We start from the raw sequence: 21,865 nt of genomic DNA on the forward strand, positions 1-21,865 counted from the left end.
AGGACAGAGAGTTCTGAATGGTGGCAATAGGAGAAGATGCAGCTGCCCTCCCCGGGGGGCTCTATGTGGACATACTGTGGTCCTAACAGGCAGAGACCATATCACCTAGCACAGAGCCTGGCACTGAGCAGGTGTGATGAAAAATAAGGCTCCCAGGGGAGCAGGGGAGAACTGGGTCGGTGAAAAAGGTCATTAGCATAAGCAACAGAGGATAGCGTGGCTGACCAAGCTCCCTCTGCCAGAGGAGTGCACACCCTCCCAGGAGAGGGAGGGTGCCAAAGGTAAACAGTCAGCCAGGAGAGGGAGCACACCAGAGATGTAGACAGCCAGCCAGGAAAGGAGGCATAAGAGCTGGGGTACAGAGCAGGTTGCACAGGGGGTGCGGTGTGAAAATGCTGCCCATCTGGGCCTCTGGTTAGCCTTGGGCATCCTCATAGTGGGAACAGGACCACAGACAAGACAGAGGCAGTAAGCTTTCCTCAGCGTGAATGTAAAATGTTTATTGATATACATTAATTGTCTTTCATAAAACTTCTTTTGGCTATGCTGGGCCACTCAGCTTGTAGGTGGGCTGGAGTGGGCAGGGTAGAGCCAGTGCCCACCTTCAGGTGGGGGCTGGAGCCCTGTGAACAAGTACATAGATCTAGTGCATGGTATACATTGAATGACTCTCCAAACAGATCCGGTCCTTGAGGATAAGGTTGAATCATCACCATATTTTTGCTGCTGGAATCTCGCCTTGTATATAGTACCTGTTCAGCTACAGGGTATTTAAGTGAATGGATTTCCCAAAACTAAAATACTTTAACTATGCTCATAAGCTTCTGTCCTATCATTATGCGGAAGAAAGAGTTTCATCAGAATACTCACTAGTATTAGAATACTCACAGCTCATAATCACTCTAGTTCAAAGAAACAATAGTGAGCGAAAGTAATCAGGATGGATAAAAGCAGGAATGGTGGAGTTGAAGAAATTGACAAACAGGAGGGAGAGAGGGACCAAACTGATGGATGTGTAGGTTAGTTATGCTGGGAAAACAAGTTATAAGAGAAAAGGTAACCACTTTATTTCCTATGTCACTCTCTATGTTGGCTAAACGTTCCCTACGATGCAGGAAAGTACTTCCTGAGTGTCTGGACCTCGGAAGTCATAAGTGCGAAGAACTTCGGACATTTGGCTCTCAGCAGAGTCAGTGTCCTGGAATCAGTAGGTTAATTAGTGATCAACTATTGTTAAGGCATATCAAACACGGCAGCTGATATGTTTGAGATTTTACTAATTCAGAACTTTTTTTTCAATTTGCCTTTACTCTGCATGTAGAACTATGGAGCTAAACTAGAAGGATAATTTTGATCTCTGCCTCTAGTGAACGTGCAGTTTGGAAAGATCAGATCATTAAATAGCAGCAAGAATGCGAATAGTCAAGTGCAAATGAATTATATAAATAGACTAGATTGTAAGTTCATCTAATTTTGAGTGATCAAAAATATGAGATTATATAACCCAACTTTCTCTTTTTGCGCAGGCAAATGTAGGATACTCAGAATGACATGTGAAAGACTACACAGCTAATGACAGAATCAGTACTGGGCCCAGATCCCCTGAAAGGGTGAAATTATCGTGGGTGATGGTGATCGGTGAGGACTTCATGGCAGAAGTGAAATGCCGCCACAGCCTGGAAGGCTGGGAAGGAACCGGGCAGTTGTAACAGACGCAATGCAAAACGAAAGGTAACTACATCCATTCAGGTAACAGTATGAACGGCTTTGGGGTCAGCACAATTGTTTGTGTTTAATAATAGAATGTGATAAATTTGGAAACAAAAATTTTGCCATAGAGTTTGAATACTTTCCAAGAATAATTTTTAAAAATTCTGACATGATTAAAGTTCTGTATTTTTGTGAAAATTAATCTGTCTAAAATTTGGGGCCGTAGTTAAGAGAGGGGAAGAGAAGAAGAAAAGGTGAAATAATTGAAAATAATTATAATGACACAGACACGGAAGATGAGGGTATATACAAGTGGAGGGGGAGGGGAATAAGAGCTAGGAGAATAATTACTCAGGAAAAATTAGTAGACACTTTAGAATGTGAAGAAAATTTCCAGCCCTAAAATACATCGAAAGAAAATAAAGATGCGGCCTTTTTTTTTTTTTTTTTTTTTGAGTAAGTGGAGGAGGAGCAGATAGATGTGGGGGTAACAACAGACCGCTGAGTTTCCAGCGATGCACTCACTCCCAGGTGGAAATGCCCTGTAGGCAATTAGAAATGTGATACTGGAGTTCATGATAGCGGTCAAGACTAAAGCAATAGACTGGGGATTATACAAATAGAGGTGATAATTGAAACCACGAGATTTGATAAGGTTCATGTGAAAGAGAAGGAAGGGAATTATAGATCCTGTCATTATAGTTTCTTACTAAAAATTCAAGAATTAACTTCAGTTACCCTCAAAGAGACATAGGAAATGAAGAAAATATCAATTTATTTTGTATGGGCTGTGGATAATGTTCATTTCACTAAATTTGACCTAGTTTCACACACATACACACCCACACACATTCACAATACATATGCATCTATACATATACGTACAATTGTGCTACAATATCCCTCCAATAACTACAGTATTATTCCTGCTTTCTGCTGTTATGAGTACTACTGATTCTTAAATCAGTGCTTATTGAGTGCCATACACTTTGTAATATTTACATCAAAAGAGTTTAATTGTTGCAATTCATTAAAGATTGTTGGGTGTTGGGACATACTATGGTGGAGACAAATATGACATGAGGTTAAATTCTAGTCAGCACATAAGAAACAATGCACAAGGCAAAATTGGCATCTCTCTTAAACGGCCCAGAGTGGATACATTGTCTGTGTGTGAGTGCACACGTGTGTGCAGAGCATAATCTGAGGATATGTACACTCTATGTAGTAGTATAAAAATATATGACATGTATGAATAATAGCTTTATACTTTTTCAATTGTTTTATTGGGTGAGTATGAATGTAGTCATTAATTGAAAAAATACCTATCGCATACTTATGGAAATTTCTTTCCAGTTCAGAGAGACAGACCATAAATGAAATAGTTGATATATACATATAGCAAGTTAAATTGTGACAAGGGTTAAGGAGAAATTACAAGCAAGATGGAGGTGGGGGACCATAGCTGGGGCTGCGTTTCTAAACAGGGAGGTCAGGGAAGATCCCACTGAGAAGGCAACATTTAAAGGAAGACATGAAAGAGGTGAGGGAGTGAGTCACAGGAATCTCTGGGGCAAGAACATTTAGGCCATTTGTAAAACCATGACCATGCTCCGAGTGAGAAGGAGCCACTGAGGGTTTTGGGGCAGAGGAGTGACAAGGTGTGACATGTATTCTACAGGATCTCTCCAGTGGCTGCGTTGGGAATTGCTAAATACACATTGGTGTGTCACCACTGTACCAGACACAGGTGCAAATATTTCTTAAAAACTGTGGAAGGAGAAAAGGAAGGAGGAGGAAGAGGAAGAGGGTGAGGGGAGGAGGAAGGATAAGGAGGAGGAAGATGAGGATGGAAGACAAGTTGGAAGAGGAGAAGAAGAAGTTTTCCATGAAAAAAAAAACCTGCTGCCCAGGACACTGAAAGCCTCATTCTCTTCGGACATAAGATAATTTGGAACACCCTCTCCCTCCCTGGAAGTGTGTCATGTACAGAGACACAAAAAGGCCTTTTAGCAGCACAATTCCTAATGCAACATGGACGTAAACTGGGTCTGGAGGTTCTGTATGTCCGGGCATAACTGGCTTTTGGTAGAATGTGTTTAGCACCACTGACTTGTCAAACCATCTTTTTCCTGTGAAGAAACCCAGCAAAGTGGCATCATCATCAGGCACGGCCACATACGAATGTGTCTTGCTGCATAAGCACAAGCGACACGCATCTGGGTCACTTCAAAAGAAAATCATCGGTTTTATTTTAGAGGAAAGCCAGGGTAAACACTTGCCATATAGCAGCTTAATTAAGCAAAGCCAGCATGGTGATCTGGTTAAAGTGGAAAAACAACAGACCTCATTTTCTTCATATGGCAAAACTGAACAGAGATGAACCAAACAAGTGCTATGTACTTTTTCAATTAGTTTTCCTCCATGCCAGTTTCAATTTTAACATTATTTGGATGGACGTGCATCTCATTGATGCTCTAGAAGACAAAGTTCAGGTGTGTTCATCAGTAATAGCGCTCAGACTTGTGGTTAGTAGATTACAATGCACTTTTAATTGATGTGAAATTCACATAACATAAAATTAACGATGCATTTTTATCCTATTTCGTTTCAGTGATGTCTGAATCATTCTAACATGTGAAAGACACTAAATGTTATTTTTATTTCTCTTGTTTCTTGAGAAAACAGTGTCCTCGAAAGAAAGAATATCATAAGATGAAGCAGAAATTATTCTTTCAAATATTTTTGTAAAGAATTTACTAAAAAACATAACTTTCATGGTAAAAAATATAGAACATAGTGGGTCCCTCTAAACTCTGAGTATTGCAGGTAATTAGAATTGTAAACTCATAGAGCCTTAGAACTCTGTAGGACCTTAAAGCCCAACCCCATACCTATAGTCACATGGGTAACACTCCACACATCTGTATACATACATAGGGAGAGTGGTTTAGACTGTTAAATTGCCACGTCAATGCTATTTGGAGATATATCACAAGACAGAAATATTTATTTTGTTCATTCAATATACACTATTTACTGCATGCCTCCTGTGCATTAGGCACTGTACTTGTGCTGATGATACAAAGATAAATAAAATATGACCTCAGGTCCTTCTAGACTAGCTCTCCAACAGCTTAAATAATTATATACATTCAAATATGTAGGTATCAATTATCCTCTTGGACATGGTAAAATTCATTTGCTTTAGAAATAGTATCACCAAACCTCCAATTCACGTATTTCCTAGCAATGCAAGTAAGAAGACAAAGAATCATCTGAAGAATCTGGAAATGCTTTATTTCTAAGAAGGTCTCTTAGAAATCGAGCTGCATTACAGCTCGATTTTTATTATGTTCTTGATAATAAGTATAAGGAGTTTTAACAAGTCATGGATTTTTTTGAAAATGTAATCTGACACTCTAGAGTTTGAAGAACTTTTTCAAACATAGGAAATAAATAATTTGAGGGAGTCCAGTGTATTTGCTAAACCATTTGCTGAACTGACGTGCCCACTTTCTGCCTCATCTTGGTATCCACAGAAAGGAGTAACTGCCCTGTCTTTCCTTTCCCGTCTTTCTGATTGCGCACTGAAAAAGACTGCTGGGCCACTTTTCTACCAAGATCTCCTCTCATCAAAATCCATTCACCTACTACCAACAAACTAAACTCTTCTAAAATCTGGCTCCACCAGAACTTATAACCTCAATCCACTCCCTTCACAAACTTACCTACTGCTCCAACCAAGCAGATTTTTGAACTGTTCTCTAGATACGGAACATTCATTCTTGATTCTGTCTCTACTCAGATTGAGAGATCAGAGATATATTGTGCTAATATGTGCCCACGCATGGAGGAAGCACATGCTTAAATGACAAGTATTTGGTTTCAATTTGTTGCTATGGAATTGCCAGATGTTGCCCCTCAATATTTATTTATGTTCTAAGTCAGTGTTGCATGAAAATAATGATTCAATTAATAACAAAGTTTGATGAACAGGAACAAAGCTATAACAATGAAGAACATAATCTCCACAGTTAAAATAGAAATTTATCTTTAACACTGACAGTCACTGAATACAAAATTGTGCAATATAAACAATGGGAGGTATGATTCATTCCTGCTAGCTCGGAAGACAAGAGTCGAGGTTCAGACACGGCATGGAGTTTGTCTCTCCGCTTTGTGAAAGTCAACTTTTCTCCTTACTGAAAATGCTCACCTCCAGCTTTTCTGGCCATTTAGAGTCTGTATTTCCACTCCATGGCCATTCTTCACTGTGATTTCACTCTACTGTGAAATCTGAGAGTCCCTTGTTCCTGGACAAGTCTATCAATTATCTGCTATGGGCAACTTTCTCTTCTAGAATGAATGGGCCTCCTCACAGCTCTGTGCTCTGGAAACCAATGAGTTCACTGTGATTCCATTGCTTATATATAAGGTGATCATAATCCTGTTTTGCCTGGGACAGTCCTGGTTTATGCCTTTTGACAAAATGTCCTGCTAGTTTAGCATTTATCCAGGATTTGAAAAATTTTTTAAATGTATATTATTATTAAAACTGCTTTACGAAAGAACAAGATGGTTTTGATAGACTTCCACTTTGCCCCACCCTCTTGCAGGGCATTTGGTCCTGTCCCAAACACCCAAAAGACATTTGGTCCATCAGATATTTGGTCCATGCTAAAAGGTTCTTGACATTTGGTCCTGTCCAACACATCCACGAGTATATTTGGTTCTCGCCAACGCTTTTGGACAGGACCACATATCAAGGACATTTTGCTGTGGACCAAATGCCTGATGGACGTTTCAGACAGGACCAAGCGTCAAGGACCTTTTGGCATGGACCAAATGTCTTATGAACATTTTGGACAGGACCAAATATCTGCTAATCTCCCCATCCAGCTTCCACAAGGACTTGCTTAGCAGGGAACAGTTATCTCTTAAACATACTGTTAAATCTGAAAGTTGATCATAAATGAATCTTTTCTCATTTTCCAACCCTTATCAAATGCAACATAAGTGTAACTAACATCTCTCTTTTAAGAAGGGCGTGTGGGGCACTTGCTGATAAAATGAATTGCACACAGACACAAACTGACTCCTGGGAGAAGTATTCAGTGGTGTACCACTCAGCTGTGCCATTAGGGAAGCAAAAGTGCCAGCTCTCGGTCCATAAGACGAGAAACGTGGAAAAGGAAGGTAAGCGGTTTGTGAACTAAGTGAGGGGAACAGACGCTGTGGGTACTTCCAGATAGAAAATAGAAAGCTCTCTTACTGTAGTAGATATGTCATTTATTTATGGTATAATCTACAAGTATTTAATTATTCTGTTTGCTAATTTTTTTTGGTCATGAAATGTCTAAGCAGCAATGACCTCAAAAAAGGGGGGCATGTTTAAAAAAAAATTAAGTACTGAATTTCTATTTTTCACAAAGCTTGATTATGAACATGTAGCTCACACAAATAATTTATCAACATTTAACCTCTATCAGGGGACTATCCTAATATCACTAGCCGTAGGAAAGCTAAAAGATATAAATCTGCTGAAAAAGTATCAGTACATGCTTCAAAAGTTAGTAATTTCTAAAACATTGTGCCCAAAGAGAACTATTCAACCTGGTCAGATGACAAAGACGTGTTTATATATCATTTGGTGGAGCATTTTTTCTCAAGTACATGAAATGATGGTACGTCTAAGTAAATTTCGCTTATTTTTTATTCCAAGTTTTCTTGTGCATGTATAAAATGTGAAGCAATAGCTGTTAATATGTTATCTCTAGTAACAGAATAACTTTCCTAACATAAATTATATTAATTTCTATCACCATCTTTAGATACTTCAAATAAAAAATTGATTAAGTCCAATTATGGTTCGGTTAATTTTAACCCAATTCTTGGAATAAAAGTAAAGTTTTGGAAGATTATTCCATTGACCTAAACAATCTGACATGCCTGTGAATTCAGCTAACATGCTCAATTTTGCAGAAAATACTATGTAGTTTACTGTGAGAATACAGATTCACATTAGGATGGAGTACACTGTCATGGAAAATACAATGTCCTACTACCTTAAGAAACCAGTGGGCAAGAATACACCTGGAATTCATTGTGCTGCACATATAATTCATAGTTGCATCCACTGCAGCTGAGATACTCTGTCAATCAACATAGAAGTTGAGGTATGGAACCATAAAAGATTTCAAATAGCCAAAGCAATCCTGAGAAAGAAAAACAAAGCTGGAGGCATCACACTGCCTGATTTCAAACTATACTACAAAGCTGTAGTAATTAAAGCAGCATGGTACTGGCATAAAAATAGACACATAGGCCAATAGAACAGAATCAAGAGCCTAGAGATACACCCCTGCTTATGTGGTCAACTAATATTTGCCACGGGAGCCAGGAATACTCAATGGGGAAAGGATAGTTCCTTTGATAAATGGTTCTGGGAAAACTGAATAACTACATGCAGAAATATGAAATTGTCCCCTATCCTACACAACTCAGAAAAATTAACTCAAAGTTGGGGCTGGCCAGTGGGGTAGTGGTTAAGTTCATGTGCTCTGCTTCAGAGGCCTGGGGTTTGCAGGCTCAGATTCTGGGTGCAGACCTAGCACTGCTCGTCAAGCCACGCTGTGGCAGCATCCCACATAAAATAGAGGAAGACTGGCACAGATGTTAGCTCAGAGACAATCTTCCTCAAGCAAAAAGAGGAAGATTGGCAACAAATGTTGGCTTAGGGCCAGTCTTCCTCACGCCCCCAAAAGAAAGAGAAGAAAAAAAAAGAACAGAAAAATTAACTCGAAGTGGATTAAAAATGTAAACATAAGACTTGAAACCATAAAACTCCTAGAAGAAAATAGGGAAAAATCTCCTTAACATTGGTTTTGGCAACAATTTTTTGAACATGATATGAAAAGCACAAGGAGCAAAAGCAAAAATGAATAAATAGGGCTACGTTAAACTAAAAAGCTTCTGTACAGCAAAAGAAATAATCAACAAGATGAAAGGCAACCTATGGAATGGGGTAAATATTTACAAACCATATATCTGATAAGGAATTAATAGCCAAAATATATAAAGAACTCATGCAATTCAATAACAAAAGCAAATCAAATTAAAAAGTGGGCAGAGGAACTGAATAGACATTTTCCCAAAGAAGACATTCAAACGGACAACAGGTGCATGAAAAGATGCTCGACGTCACTAATCATCAGGGAAATGCAAATCAAACCGCAGTGAAACATCACCTCACACCTGTTAGAATGTCTATTAAAAAAACAAGAGGTAAGTGTTGGGGAGGATGTGGAGAAAAGGGAACTCCTGTGCACTGTCAGTGGGAATGTCAAGTGGTGCAGCCACTATGGAAAACAGTATAGAAGCTCCTCCAAAAAAATTGAAAATAGAGCTATTAAATAACTCAGCAATTCCACTTCTTGGTATATATCCAAAGAAAATGAAATCAGTATCTTGAAGAGACATCTGCACTTCCATGTTCATTGCAGCGTTATTCACAAAAGCCAACACATGAAAACAACTTAAGTTACAATCAACGATAAATGGACAAAGAAGATGTTGTGTGTGTGTGTGTGTATATATATATATACAATGTAATATTATTTAGCCATGAGAAAGAAGGAAATCCTGCCATTGAGACAACATAGATGGAATTTGAGGACATTATGCTAAGTGAAGTAAGTCAGACAGAGAAAGATAAATGCTGTATAATATCACTTACATGTTGAATCTAAAATAGTCAAATGTATAGAAACAGAAAGTAGAATGTTGGTTACCATGGGCTGGGCGATAGAAGGAATAAGATGTTTGTCAAAGGGCACAAAATTTCAGTCAGAAGTTCTGGGGATCTAATACGCGGCATTGTATACACAGTTAACAATACTATATTATATACTGCAAAATTGCTGAGACTAGATCTTAAATGTTCTCACCAAGAAAAAGAAATGATAATTTTGTGACGTGAGGGAGGAGTTAGGTAAGACTATGGTGGTAATCATATTGCAATATATACGTGGATCAAACCAACACTGTTGTACACCTTAACCTTACACAATGTTACACGACAATTATATCTTAGTAATGTTGGGAAAAAAATAGAAGTCATAATTAAGAAAATTTACAGAGTCTCATATAAACAGAGTTAGAATAACTGAATGACGAAGTTTTTAAGACTAAGCTGAGATTGAGCTAATTGTCATATGCTGATATGACAGCATGCACTTTCTTTCTATGCTCCCATCATCACTTGGATTTTAGAAATGTATGAGCTCCTGAAGAATGATTTTGTAAATCAACTTAAGAGTCTATGATGGTATTCATCTTTTTCGTAGGCAAATCCTCTAGAGTGGGCATTTTTTTTTCAAATCGGTTGGAAATGTTTAACAAAAACCTTCAGAAAATGGTGTGCTAAGAATTTACCTTGCAAAGCTGTTGTTAAATTGCAATTACTAGGGGGCCAGCCCAGTGGCACAGTGGTTAGGTGTGCACATTCTGCTTCGGCGGCCAGGGGTTCGCCGGTTTGGATCCCGGGTGTGGACATGGCGCCACTTGGCAAGCTGTGCTGTGGCAGGTGTCCCACATATAAAGTAGAGAAAGATGGGCACGGATGTTAGCTCAGGGCCAGGCTTCCTCAGCAAAAAAGAGGATTGGCAGCAGTTAGCTCAGGGCTAATCTTCCTCGGGAAAAAAAATAATTGCAATTACTAAAAAACGTGCTTGAAGACAGGGACATATTAAAAGTTTTCAGTACAAAAGCAAGAGATCAACTGAGTAACTTATGAGCTTGCCTGGTGTATTCGATTTAATTTTGAAATTCTCTAATTGTGCTTTGGAGTGTTTCAGCTTAGGGGAAGAGTACTCTGATGGAGCTTTGAGTTCCAATTGGATAAATTTCTATTCTATACAGAATGAAACAAAAGTAAGGAGGTCTAAAATATTGCAGCCGTTATGCTTTTAAATGAACATGAGTAGAGACAAACAGTTTAATAAATTTCGTCTTATAAAATATTTCTCTAAGAAAGATACTCTTAATGGAGAAGACACACACATGAATTAATATTAAGCTCTATTTAGCAGAATTTTCTCTCATCATAACTGATGCCTTTACCAAGAATATTTTTTCAGTGAGGAATATCATGGCTTATAGACGAAAAGGCAATGAAATTTTTTACCAATTTTAAATTTATCGACCATAATGTACTACTTTTAAAAATACTTATGAAAAAATTAGAACTATTAAAAAAAACTATATTCTTCAGCAAAATACTGATGACATGGTATTAAAATCAGATTTGCTAAGTAACATTGAATATAAGAAAATGTACCAATATATACATGTTTTATAGAATGCAGTGTCCATGGACACATGCTATTTTTAATTTATAGAAAGAATTTTATTTTTGAAAGTTGTTCTGAATGGAACTCTTTTATAAGTCCATCAATAGAGTAAAATTAATTTTTGGTAAAAAAATTTTTTTTTTCAAAACATAAATTTAGCACTTCCTTTCACTTGCAAATGTATCTAGTGTGGAAGATATAATTATATAGTTATCCTAATCACGTGGCTCAAGTGGAGGCGCTTCACCTTAGTGGTCAATGATAAATTTCAGCCCAATCAGATGAGCCCTGACCACAATCTGGACTGAGGCAGGCAGACTGGAGTAAGACATCATGTATTCCATCCTGTCCGTACTAGGTACATAGTCTGGCAACTCTGTGCCTCAGTGTCCTCATGCACATAATAAGGTAATAATAGTGTCCACCTTGTGTTGCAAAGATTGCATCAGTTAAAATATGTAAAGACTTAGCGCCAGGTGCATAGTAAGCACCCAATGCAATGATTCAGTGATGTTTAAATTAATTACATGGGCTCATGCAAATAAACCTGTAAATAGTTAAAAGCATCTAACAGTTGCATGGCATTTCAACACCTACTTATTTCTGATGTTTTAATTGTCATTTAAAACTCCCAAAATAGCTATGAATTCTTGCCAATGAGGAAAAACTAAATAAGAGAATAAAGGGATAGATATTTGTTTTTGTAGTCAAAGTTATGTAAATAACAGAAAAGGCTTTTTCAAATACACTAATAATGTCCTTAAGCCCAAAGTCCAAACTAAATACACGGTCCCCATCCACCCACTCTTCACCCCAGGAACCCAACGTATGCCTCCAATTCAAGCAAAGCTCACAACATGTCACCCACAAAATTAAACTAATAGAAAAGATGAAGAGGATTTACTTGAGGTCTGAACATACACATTTCAGAGCATCATGATATCCATAAGTGATTCAAAGTAGTAAAACATTGGTTAATATTGGAGGCCAGGTAAAGCATTCCATGTTGTTACTTTTGGCATGTTTTTTCAAACATGTTTTTGTGAACAGTATAAAGGCTAAACATATTTTTTAAGCACTTTGTGTAATGAATACATTGGTAGCTCTCAGTTTTTAGAAAGTCACCAATCAAATATGGAGTTAGTGTTTGCTGCATCACAGAATTGACGTTAGAGCTTTGAGCTTAAAAAGCTGGATTTTTTATGACACTTTCAATACACAGCGTTGAGAGTAATGAAATAATGTAAGGAGTTGATGCCTGTGTACTTGAAGTATAAAATGTTATTATTTTACAGGTAGTACCATTTTCAGGTGGTTCAGTTGCGTCAAATACAGAATCTTTTTTCATGTTTTCATTTGTCTAAAAATATGGAATATATAAATACGCTCAATGAAAAAAAGAGAAAATAGGTTTCTATCTAAAACTCTTATGAGTTTGTTACCACTGTGAGAAATCACTGATAATTCTTCAAATTTTAAAATTTACTTTATTTAGGAAAAAACTAGCTGCTTCCTCGTGAGGTGTAAACATAACAGGTTAGACAGCTGAAAAGCAGCATAACTTCAAGACTTTGAAGAGCCCCAAGGCACCAAAGAACAAACCCGAAGTTGGCCCATTATGGAGACTGCCAAGTTCTCGATTTAGAAAGTCTTCTTTTTGTTACTGATGTATGTTCTCAGGAGGTTTTTTCCCTGCCAACTTTTTCTTATGTTTTTCATTTATGAGCACAAAACAAAATGTGACTACATGGTAAAGCATTAGACAAGGGCAATTTTAATAATTTTTAGAAGGGTACAATTAAATTTGGGTACCAGATGAGGTATGTATAATAAAAGCACACAAAATTTTTTAGAACATTTTAAAATAAACAAATGCAGATGGGTATACAGAGATGTCATTCAAACAAATTTATACTCAAGAAAGCGTGTTCAACAAGAAAATGAGGAAGAGTTGTTAGATTCCTGTGGGTTGTTGGAAGCCACTAAAATTCAAATCTTTCCAGGTATCCTCCCAAACTCACAGAAATCATTAAGTAGAGCATATAAATCCGTTGGTGAGTTGTGACTCATGCACAGAAAGACCAGAAGACAGAGCCTATTAAAAAATTTCATATTGTGTGTAAAGATTGTGTGAAAAAGAGGAGAGGAAAGTGAAGGATCTACCCAAATGGTTGCCATCACACTCAGAAAGTCCTACCCTGAGCAGGTTACTAAGAACAAGACTGAGACCTGGTAAATCAGAAAGCTTTGTATTGTTCAAAAGGAAGGAAATAAAAGAAAATTCGATAAGAGGCAGAATACTGGAGAAGAATGGAGTACTTAGAAGAGGATGATGCACCTCAGAGATTTTGTGATAAAGGGAAAGAAAGAAGCAAAATATGGAAATTATGTGTCCTGAAGAACAAAAGAAAATCACAAAATAGACACGTAATATCCCTCTTCTTCCTACCCTGTAAAAAAGTACCATCTATTAAAGAATATACAATTCACTGCACTAACGGAAGAGGGTATTTTTGAAGCAAAAATCAGCGCACACCAAACAAAACCTTTCTCCCTAGTTTGCACACAATATTGTCGCTAATCTAGGAAAATAAGATTTTATGAAATGAACAGATAATGGGAGATGATATTCATGCAAAATTATGATAAAAAGAACACAGAAAATGAGAAACAAAGCATTTCAGCTAAAAAGAATTCTAGTCCCAATACCAACCCAGGAGCAAAAAAATTAAAACATAATGTCAAAAACCGAATCAAGGTGCTTCAACAAGAATGTTAAACTTGAAAAAAACTCGAGTCAGATATCCAGAAAGTCAGAAAAGACATGGACAAAAAAACGAGTAAATGGCAATTAAATGTTGATTGAACTTAAAGGAAAAAGAACAGTAGGAAAAGAAAAAGATCTAAAAATATTTTTACCAAATTACATGATGCTCAGGGGACAATAGATTCCATTGAAGAAGTTTTTAAGGAAAAGAATGAAAACAGACAAGATAATGACAATGAAATAAAAGAGAAGGTAAAAATAATCAGGAAGAATGTGACTGGTATAGAAGACAGGCAAAGAAGACCCAACCTTCATATAGTTGGAATCCCTAACAAAGAAAACATAAAGATCGAAAAGAAGTAACATGTAAAACTATAACTTAAGAAAAATTTCCAGAAGTAACTGAAAGTATGAATCTAGATATTTAAAGGTTCAATCATATAGTTAGGAAAATTGACCAAAAACAGTCAACTAGGGACTTTAAAGATAGAGAAAATAACTAGGAACTTCAGGCAAAATGACCAGATCACTTACAGATTAAAAAATCACATTGGTGTAAGATTTCTCAATAGCAACATACAAGTCAAAAACACAGTGGAGCAGTATTGTCAAAGAAAAAAATTCAAGAAAATAATTAACCTAAGATTTTATAACCAATCTATTCTTTCAGTGTCAAGACTATAGAAAACCAGTTTTAAATATGCATGCACTCTAAGAAAACTGTTATCCTGAGCCCATCTTGATAAAGCTACTAGGGGACAAGCTCCATTCAACAAAAAGATGACTAGAGAAACTTTGGCAAAAGGACTATTGGTGATTATTAGATATGGTTGATTATAAATAGAAGAGTAAAAGAAAGGTCAGAGAAATGTTATATGCTCTCACAAAGTAAAAATATTATAACTAAAAATATGAGAAAAGACAAGGGGAAGTAAAATAATCTTATTAACTGTTACATAGATATTAGGTGGGAATCAAAGGACGTCATTAAAGCTGATAATCCGAATAGTAGAAGGAGACCTCATTAAGAATCACAGTAAATATAATATAAAATAATATGATAGAGTTGAGATCGAATTAGTCAGTCATATAAATAAATGTAAATGGACTTATCTATAAAACAAATATTTTCAAATGGCTCACCAAGCAAATCATAACTCCACATTATATATAAGATTCACACCTAAAACAAGGTACCTCAGAAAGGCTGCAGAAAAAGGGACAAGCAGAAGTAAACCAGGCAGATGGAAGCAGGGTCTGTGATCCAGATATCGTACAAACCAGATATTGGGATTCAGGCTTGAAGAATAAAATACGAAATAGAGAACAGTTTTAATGATGAAATCTATAACCACAATGAAGACATGACAATTATATATATTTATGAGTCACATTATATAAAAAACACCTTCATAAAGGAGGGAGAAATAAGCTAATAATGAGACTTTAATAAATCACTATGATCAAGAGAATGAGATGACAAGCCACAGACTTGGAGAAAATATTTGCAAAAGATACACCTGATAAAAGATTACTACACAAAATATACAAAGAACTCTTAAAACTCAGAAAGAAAAAAACTAGATTTAAAAATGGGCCAAACACCTTAACAGACACCGTATCAAAGAACATATACAGGTGGCAAGTAAGCATATGAAAAGATGTTCCACATCATATGTCATCATAGAAATCCAAATTAAAAACAGATACCACTATATACCTATTAGAATGCCGGTTTGGACAAATGTGTAATGACGTGTCCATCATTATGATATTATACAGAGTACTTCACTGCCGTAAAAAGTCCTCTGTCCTCCGCCTATTCATCTGCCCACCTCCCCAACCCCTGGCAACCACTGATCTTTTCTGTCTCCATTGTTTTGCTTTTTCCAGAATGTCATATAGTTGGAATCATGCAGTATGTGCCTTTCCTATTGGCTTCTTGCACATAGTAATCTGCATTCAAGGTTACTCCATGTCTCTTCATGGCTTGACAGCTCATTTCTTTTTAGCGCTGAAAAGTTTATTTATCCATTCACCTACTGGAGGACATCTTGGCTGCTTCCAAGTTTTGGAAATTATGAGTAAAGCTGCTATGAACATCTGTGTGCAGATTTTTGTGTGGACAGAAGTTTTCGACTCCTTTGGGTAAAAACCAAGGTGTGCGATTGCTAAATCATACAGTAAGAGTATGTTTAGTTTAGTAAGAAACTGCCAAACTGTCTCCCAAAGTGGCTGGACCATTTTGCATTCCCACCAACAATGAATGAGAGTTCCTGTTGCTCCACAACCTCACCAGCATTTGGTGCTGTCAGTGTTCCAGAATCTATGATTTAGCAATCGCACTCCTTGGTATTTATTCATAATTGCCAAAACTTGGAAGCCATCAACATATCCTTTAGTAGGTGAATGGATAAATAAACTTTGGTATACCCAGAAAATGGAATATTCTTCAGTGCTATTTGTCCACACCGACAGAATGTACAACCCCAACAGTGAACTGTAATGTAAACTACGGGCTTTGGGTAATAATGACGTGTCAAGATAGATTTATCAGTTATAACAAATGCACCACTCTGGTGGAGGAATGTTGATAATAAGAGAGGCCATGCATGCTGGAGGGCAGGAGAGATGTGGGAAATTTCTGTATTGTCCCCTCAATTTTGCTGTGAGCCTAAAGCTACCTTAAAAAAATAATTTTTATTTTTCTTTTTGTTTTTTTGCTGAGGAAGATTGACCCTGAGCTAACATCCATTGCCAATCTTCCTCTTTTTTTCCTTTTTTATGTGAGCTGCTGCCACAGCATGGCCTAACAGATGAGTGATGCAGGTCTGTGCCTGGGATCTGAACCCCAGCCACCGAAGTGGAATGTGCCAAACTTAACCACTAGGCCACTGGGATTACCTTAATAAAAAAATCATATCAGTTCAAGACAAGTCAAATCGTCAAAAATATGAATATAGCATAACTAAAGAGCATATTAAGGAAGTAGGTCTTACGGTTAGCTTACAAATTTTATGCCCTGATATTAAATTATTGGAAACTCTATCTTCCTCTCAAGCACCCATGGAATATTTAAAAATTAAGACCATATATTGGTCACGATGAAAGTAATTTAAAATACGTTAAGTTCCATGAAATAGAAATAGTAAAAACCTCTTTTCCTAATCACATTGCAATAAAACTAGAAATTAATAACAAAAATTTTATAAATGACCATGTAAATGGAAATATAAATGATCACTTTGGCTAGAAAGGAAATTTACAAACATTTTAAATTAAAAAAATTAATATTAATGAAAACACTGTGCATGGAGGACAAACCCTAGAGAGATCCCCATCTTTGTGCTCTGAATCTCCTCCTCCCAGTCAATGGGCGGGGCCAAGACTTGCTTTTAATGGATAGAACAAGGCAAAGGGGTGGAATGCCACTCCCTTGACTAGGCTAGGTTTTATAAGAAAGGTGACGGAGTATCACTCCTTTAATTAGGTTTTATGTTACATTCTATAACCCTCTATCTTAGCCTACTGGAAACAGACTTTTCTCCCTGTTGGCTTGGAGCAGGAAGCTGCCATGCTGTGAGGGCTTGTGGAGACAGCCATGTGGCGAAAACTAGAGGCAGCCTCATAGAGCCAACAGTGGCTCCCAGTGAACAGCCAGCAAGAGAAGAGACCCTCAATCCTACAATCCCAAGGAAGTGAATTCTGCCAATAACCTGAGGCAATAAGGCAAGAAATGGAGGGAGGGAAGGAAAGAAAGAAGAAAATGGAAAGAAGAAAATTTGGAGGGGGAAATTCTTTATCTCAGATTTTACCTAATATATGTTGAAGCAGAAGAGAATTAGAAAATTGCCATTTTGCAGCAAACTTTGAGGAGATGCTAACACCATGGAATGAAAAGTTACTGGGGAACTGATTACCCACATTGTCTCAAAGGATCTGTCGACAAATTACTGATTAATTACAAAAGGAAAAAAGAACCTCTACAATGGGGAAATCTTGCAATGCCGCCGTAATCAAGTGATCAAAACCATCATCACCGATAATGAAACAAACTCATATCACGTATCTCCAGATGCGATGTTCTGAGAAGGAGATCTTCCTGCACTGTAACCAGAATCTAATCATATGGAAACAATCCTTATGTCTCTATGTTTCACGTTTGCAGAATGCTGCAGAACAACTCACCTGGACTCTTCAAAACCCCTCAATGCCAAGAAAAGTCAGACAAAAAGAAAAAAAAACTTATCTGGATTAAAGAAGACAAAAGGGACATACAGACATAGCAACTAAAAGCAATACGTGATCATAGACTGAATCCTGGATTAATTAAAAAATGAAAGCTAGTAAAGATATTGGGGACCTGTTTGGGAAATTTGAATATTAAATATCCATTAGGCATTATTATTGCATTAATATAAATTGCTTGAGTGTGATATTTGCAGGAATGTCCTTGTTCTTAGGAGATTCGTGGTGAAGTAGATAGAGACAAATGAAAGAAATTATGTGTGTGTGTGTGTATACATAATATATGGAGAAAAGCAAATCTGGCAACAATGGGTGATTTAGGTGGAGGACGAAGTTTGTTGCACTGTTATTTAACTTTTCCACAGTTTTGAAATTTTTTAAAATAAAATTTGGATACAAACAAAGGAACTAGAGTGCCCACTTCAAACTTTTAAAATAAATCTCAATTTTTTTGTTTAGTCATACTTATGAAAGCAATTTGTCTTATTTAATATTTGAAGGGAAATGTGGAAAATATAGAAAATAGAAAGTTGTCTATAAACCTGCCTGGAGATAAACATGATTAATATTTTAGTATAATGTCTGTCAGTCATTTTTTTCTATTCAAATATACATCATATATATATTGATTTTTCAGGACAGGGATCATAATTCATATTTGGTTTTCTACATTAATAGATGGGGAGCATTTTCCACATCACTTAGTAATTTCCAAAAAATATGATTTTCGTAGTCACATAAAGGTTTATCATAATTATTAGATCACAATTTTATAAAGTTTCTCCTCCTCAATCTAATTTATTCTCTTGATTTCTGGATCCTCAAGCCCTCCTGGTTTTCCCGTAACCCTTCTCTAGTCCTTTCTAATCTCCGTTATTGCCACTCCTCATATCCCGCATGTTCACAGCGGAGTGGCGGAAGGCTCGGCCAAGGCGTCTGCCTTTGCTTCTCTGTTCACTCACTCTCTGGCTGGTCTCACTCAGCCTCATGGTTTCAAATACCCTCTCCATGCTGATATCTAAACATGTATCTTTAGCCCAGACCTCTCCTCTGAACACCAGCCTTACATCCACTGTCTACTCCACTTGGATACATCAAATTTATGTCAAGTTCGAATTTCTGATCTTCCCTCCAAAACTTCCTTCTATAGTCTTACACACCTCACTTAATGGCAATTATATTCTCCTCACATTCAGACCAAAAGCATTAGAGTCATTTTGAGTCCTCTTTGTCCCTACCCTGTATCCATATTCGATGTGTCGGCAAACCCTAACTCTTCCTCCTAATTATGTCCAGGATCTGTCCCTTCTCATCAGACTCCCTGCTAAAACCTTGGTCTGAGAAACCATCAATTCCAGCCTGAATCGCCGAATTTCTGTCTGACTGGTAGTTTTTATGTCCCTACTTTTTATTCAAACTATTGAAATAAATCTGTAAAATCATGTGTGAGATGATGTCGCTCCTCTATTCCAACCCCTCCAGGAGATTCTGTCTCACTCAGAGTAAAAGCCAAAGTCCTTACAACGTCTTAAAAAGGGCCCCGATCGAGTTCGAGCTATTTCTCTACCTCACTTAACTCTTCTTTCCTTCCCTCACTGGCCACCTTGCTGTTCCTCAAAGCACATATGATAGTCTCTGCTCAGAACCTTCCAACTGACTGACCTCAGCGCCTGGAAGGCTCTCCTCCCGGACAGATGCCCTTGGCGAGCTCCTTGTCTCTCTCTGGTCTTTGATCAAACATCACCTAATTAGTACAACCGTCCTAACTGTCGTATTTAAGGTTTTAACCCCCTCACCTAGTAATCCCTAGTCCCCCTTTCTACTTTACTTTCCTTGTTTGCTTTTCTTGTTTTCTCCTGATTTTTAAAATAGATCGTAGACGTGAGATTATACGGTCAAATGTCATGAATATTTAAAAGTATTTGATTTGTAGCGCCAAAAGGATTTCTCAAAAGACTTTCCAATGCCAAGACTTTAAAAGACTGTTTCAATTCAAAGACTATTCTAATCATCAACATAAATACTATCATTTTGAAAAACTCTTTGCCAATCAGGCAAAAATAAATAATATGCCATTTCACTTTTCATTTTTTTGCTTACTATTCGGTGTCATTTAATATTTTAATCATACAGTGAAGCTTCCTCCAAGACCCAGGAAATTAGAAAAATTAACATTTTTCTCCATTTGGGGGAAAAGAAGGAACCTAACCACTACCTCACATCCGCCACAAAAAGAAACTCCAGGTAGATTGAAGATCTAAATGGAATGGTTAAACAATTAGAGTCTCTTGAAGATACTATTAGAGAATATGTTCATGAACTTGGTGTAGGGAAAGCTTTTCCAAGCAGAACATACAGAGAATTAATATTCTGCATAATAAAGCATTGAAAACACTGCTGCAAAGCCCGTTTCCCATCATGCTACTTTCCTGTTCAAAGGCATTCAGGTACCTGTTATACTCAGTACTCTACACCCCTGGTCCTGGCATTCAAGACTCTGGGGTCTGTCTGCAAATTACATTTCTAAATTCATTTCATATCACTTACTTTTATATATCTGCACCTCCAAGAAACAGTTCTCTTCTGTTTTTTCTATTTGACCTACACTTCCTGGATCTTGCTTAAGTTGTTTCATTCGTTATGAATGATTTTCATCTCCGTATGGTAGCATTGTATGATGTGTTTCAAGTTGCAACATTCCCTTCTTCATTACGTCTCCTCAGATTCCCAGATGAAAGTGGCTCCATTCTTCCATGAACATTGAAAGCATCATATCAGGACTTTTCTTATGTTTACCACTTTTGCCTTATATTTGTGCCCTATGTCTTTCCCAACTAGAGGACAGAAGCTTTGAGTGTAGATACAGTTTCTTCTCCATTTTTATGTCTCTTGAAGCGCCTAACATGGTAGTATGGTGCCTTATACATAGTAAGTCTTCAATAAATAGTTGTTATATTAATTAGCTATATATGCATGTATAATTATATACATATATGCATACATATATATGGAGAGAGAGAAATTTTAAGCCTGGAGATCTTTTAAGCTTAGAGAACTACGACACGTCTTTGGCACATATTAAGTTTTCGAATACCCATGTCAGATAAAAGAGCATAATATATGGCCTTAAATTATTTCTAAGTGAATAGAAATAGCAACATTTTAGAATTTTTTCTTTAGAAGTAGAACATCATTTTAATATTAACTTTCATTTTTTATTCTTGATAAATGATTGCATCAAAACTAACTGCATGTAGTTAAGATTGTCCTAAAAATCCTAGTTTTAACCCCTAGCAGGTGCTATATATATATATATATATATATATATATACATATATTTGCCTTGGAACTTGCTGAAGGATTACAAAAAGGCTTTCCCTTGCCTTTGTCCACTTTGTTGTCTCGTATTGAAGTGTGACTATTGCTTTGTCAGTGGCAATTTCCTAGTCCAATGTTTATCCGTGTTTTGTATTTTCACATATGGAACCTGTCCTAAGATAGGTATGTTTCATTCCAAACACACTGTATATTTTAGTCTACAAAACAAAGCAAGGATCGTATGAAACACTCCTGTAACTTTTATAACTTTGGAAAACAAATGGTTTCGCACCTATTATCTGGCTTTCAGTTTTCTTTGCTCCCTTTGTGGTGAGATCAGTGCCAAATTTTTCGTATAATTTTATTCATTTTTTAACTTTAGGGACCAAAAACTTATAAAATAGAATGTCTATGTTCACCTACTTTTAAAAAATCAAAGGACAGTTCAACTCAGTCCCTCCATCCTCTC

The sequence above is a fragment of the Equus quagga genome, chromosome 3, assembly GCF_021613505.1.
Source record: "Equus quagga isolate Etosha38 chromosome 3, UCLA_HA_Equagga_1.0, whole genome shotgun sequence".
NCBI classification, from domain to species: Eukaryota; Metazoa; Chordata; class Mammalia; order Perissodactyla; family Equidae; genus Equus; species Equus quagga.